Source organism: Alosa sapidissima, chromosome 13 (genome assembly GCF_018492685.1).
Source record: "Alosa sapidissima isolate fAloSap1 chromosome 13, fAloSap1.pri, whole genome shotgun sequence".
NCBI lineage: Eukaryota > Metazoa > Chordata > Actinopteri > Clupeiformes > Clupeidae > Alosa > Alosa sapidissima.
Window position 1 is genome coordinate 33,148,372 of NC_055969.1, and position 4,229 is coordinate 33,152,600.

General features: G+C 48.6%; 1 long non-coding RNA gene across 1 annotated transcript in view; it reads left to right on the forward strand.

Moving 5' to 3' along the window:
* Positions 1-2,434: 2,434 nt before the first annotated feature.
* LOC121681042 overlaps positions 2,435-4,229 on the forward strand; it is a 6,413-nt gene continuing 4,618 nt past the window's right edge. Inside the window, exon 1 of the long non-coding RNA XR_006021931.1 lies at positions 2,435-2,444. This is a non-coding gene — a long non-coding RNA (uncharacterized LOC121681042). The remainder of the gene's footprint in view (positions 2,445-4,229) is intronic.

Here is a 4,229-nt window from a genome sequence, read left to right on the forward strand (position 1 = left end):
AGCCGTCTCGCACCGCACAGTGACAAAAAGTTCCTAGCCACGTCTGATGAAGCTCTTAATGAAACATCCTTTACATGGCTTGTTTTAGACATACACTCCTGTAAACTGTATGCGTAAGCTATCTCTCTCTCTCTCTCTCTCTCTCTCACTCTCTGTGAACTGAATATCAAACTCAATAACAGTTCAGCCAAGGGTGACCTGCTGATTGTTTGGTCTCCTTGTGAAACAATGATAGGATGCTAGTCTCCATCAGGACAGAATGGATGTACATGCATAGTGTTGAGTATACTGTATGTGTTTGTATACCATTGTATGAGTACCAGTGTACACACACATACATTCACACACACACACACACACACACACACACACACACACACACACACACACACACACACACAGATACACTCACACACACACAGATATACACACACCCACAGATATACACACACCCACAGATATACACACACCCCACACACCCACAGATTATACACACACCCACACACCCACAGATATACACACACCCACACACCCACAGATACACACACCCACACACCCATGAAGGGTCATTTGGCTGCAGCAGGCATGTGCTCCTCGCTGGGGGACACAAGTGTCCTCCTTTCCACCCGAAAGGCCTCCTGGGGGTGTGGTCACATGCCAGCGTCCCGTGATGCCACTCTATTAGCGCAGCGTTACTCACGCTTGGGTTAGCGCCTCATATCCTGCCCCCGTTACCGCTGCCCAGCTCCGCCATTGATTGAGGTGAGAAGAGCCCTCCCACACACACACACACACACACACACACACACACACACACACACACACACCCCACCCTGCGTTGCCCACGCTGGCTCTGTATTAGCTCTGTTAGGGCCTCGCAGGCGTGGACTAGGGTCCCCCCGGTTCCCCCGGGCAACATGGTGTTTTCCATGCGCAGGGTCATTTGCCTGTGGATGACCGCGCGTCGTATCGACATATATACTGTGTTATGACATATATACTGCGTTATAACATATATACAGTGTTATGACATATATACTGTGTTATAAAGGCTCTCACCAAGACAGATGCAGCGTGGGTGCATATATACTGCGTTATGAAGGCTTTCACCAAGACATATATACCGCGTTATGACATATATACTGTGTTATGACATATATACTGTGTTATGACATATATACTGCGTTATAACACATATATACTGTGTTATGACACATATATACTGTGTTATGAAGGCTTTCACCAAGACATATATACAGCGTTATGAAGGCTTTCACCAAGACATATATACTGCGTTATGAAGGCTTTCACCAAGACAGATGTAGCGTGGGTGAAATCCATACACATGTAACCTGGCAAGGGTGGGGTGGGGTTGGGGTTGGGGTATCGTTCATGTGACGATGAGGAGCCTGTGTTCTGGGGGGAATCGTGGTAGGAAGCAGAGGGTTGCAATACATTATGAGACTGGAAAATAGAAAGAGCTAGTTGGTTCAGGGACATGTGTGAGAGGTGTGCGCACACAGACACACACAGACACACGCACACGCACTCACACACACTCACACACACTCACACACAAACAAACGCACGCACGCTCTGTTGTGTTGGGTCCTAGACAGCTAATTGGGTTTGGTTCCCTCTCCCCCCTTTTCAGGGTCACCTGAGGTTTGAGCGGCTAATAGCAGCACTACACAAAGAGATGAACTTAACTGGAGGAGGGGAGGAGGGGAGGAGGCCAGTGCTAAATGTACACTCAATTTAGAGGCCTCACCTTGGATATCAGCTCTGTGTGTGTGTGTGTGTGTGTGTGTCTGTCTGTCTGTCTGTCTGTCTGTCTATGTCTTCTCTGGTCATGTGCCTCCTCCCTGCTCCTCTCATAGCTCCATCTGTCTCTTCACACACACAGCAGGACATGTTCACACCATTCTTTATTTAGATTGGACATGCTGAGATGCTCTGTCTCTCACTGTGACTGTAATTCCCTGTGTGTGTGTGTGTGTGTGTGTGTGTGTGTGTGTGTGTGTGTGTGTGTGTGTGTGTGTGTGTGTGTGTGTGTGTGTACAGCATGTTAGTCCATAGGCATCTTCATGCATGTTAATGTTCAGGTTAACACATGCCTCTGTGTGTGTGTGTGTGTGTGTGTGTCTGTCTGTGAGTGTGGGTGTTTGTTATCTTGTCCTGGATCTGAATCATTCAAATGAATATATAACTGAATGAGGTTAGTGTTTATATTGTGAATTGGTGTGTGTGTATGTGTGTGTGTGTGTGTGTGTGTGTGTGTGTGTGTGTGTGTGTGTGTGTGTGCACATTTGTATGTGTGTGTGTCTATGTGTGTATACATGCCTGCATGAGTTTGACCTCAGCTGTTGTAGGGCTGACCAGAGTAGTCCTCTCCATAAACAGGTCCTGACCGTCCAGTGGAGGCAGGAGAGAAGAGGAGTGGAGTGGAGAGGAAAGGAGAGGAGAAGAGAGGAGAAGAGAGGAGCGCATGTGAGAAGAGAGGAGGAGAGGAGTGGAGAGGAGAAGAGAGGAGAAGAGAGAAGCGCATGTGAGAAGAGAGGAGAAGAGGAGTGGAGAGGAGAGGAGAGGAGAGGAGAAGAGAGGAGAAGAGAGGAGCGCATGTGAGAAGAGAGGAGGAGAGGAGAGGAGAGGAGAAGAGAAGAGAGGAGCGCATGTGAGAAGAGAGGAGGAGAGGAGTGGAGAGGAGAAGAGAGGAGAAGAGAGAAGCGCATGTGAGAAGAGAGAAGGAGAGGAGTGGAGAGGAGAAGAGAGGAGCGCATGTGAGAAGAGAGGAGGAGAGGAGTGGAGAGGAGGGGAAAGGAGAGGAAAGGAGAGGAGAGGAGAGGAGCGGATGTGAGAAGAGAGGAGAGGAGAGAGGAGGAGGGGAGAGGAGCGTTTGTGAGAGGAGAGGAGAGGAGAGAGGAGAGGAGCAAGGAGGAGAGGAGAGAGGAGGAGAGGAGAGGAGCAGATGTGAGAGGAGAGGAGAGGAGAGGAGAGGAGAGGCAAGTACTATAACCTTGCCAGGGAGAGTGTTAGACCTCTAAAAATAAATCTGATTACTGTTGCTGCCGAGGGGCCCGGAGGCAGCTGGAATGAAAGTATTGATGAGCGGAGCCCAGGCTTGGAGGCAACATCAAGCCAGTAAAAGAGCCACTGGCCAGGGGCCATAGTAAACCTATTGATCCGCTCCTCACCCCATCTCTACATGGCACAATGAGCTCGGAGCTTTCGCGAATCAGGCAATTCCCACCTCACACACACAGAGACAGCCCATTACTGTATGGGCTTGTTGTGAGGGTTTTTTTATCCACCCCCTCTGTTTCTCTCTCTCTCACACACACACACACACACACACACCCCTCTCTCTCTCTCTCTCTCTCTCTCTCTCTCTCTCTCTCTGGCTCCTGCCCTGGAAGTGTTGTGGAGATCCAACATGCCCTCCCCTTCCCATCAGGCTTTGCGAGCTCTCCCCCACGCTCCATTTCCTGCGAGGCGATCTGAATGTTCCCATGCCCTGATTGGGATTGGGATCGAGCTCCCCGCCTCGTGAAACAAAAGCCTCTGACGGCAAACGTAACCTGTCAGAAAAGCTGTCGGAAAGCAGGTGGAAAAAAGACAGATGCAAACAGATTTACTACAGGAGAGAGGTGAGGGAGGGCTAGAGGATAGCCGCAGCCATCTGTAATCCACACAGCACAGCAAATTGGAGTGTTTTGTGAAGTGGTAAAATTTTTATTTAAACCGCAAATACAGCAATATTTATTCTACCAAGCAGAGTAACTATGCTACACAGGAGATAAATTTCAGATAAAAATATATGTTTATATATTATATGTTTTTTCCAATTTTATATAAATTACCTGGCCTCATACAGCATATCCAATTAAGTATAAATGCTTGGGTAGAGTAGTTGTTATTGTGTTTGTGCAATTATCAGTGGTTTGGCTCCCAGAAACCTCTTGAGGGTCCCACAACAAATGCAGGTCACTGTCACACCTGAGGCTGCACTACAGGTATGGGGATGACTATAACCTGTGGCAGGTTCCCTCTCCTCTCCTGGGCTAATTGTGTGTGTGTGTGTGTGTGTGTGTGTGTGTGTGTGTGTGTGTGTGTGTGTGTGTGTGTGTTGGACAGGATCAGCTAGACAGGATCAGCTACTGCTGATGTGCTGCTGCGTGTCTCTGTCATTATCAGAGCGCCACATAAACAGATATGGGACTTCTATTGAT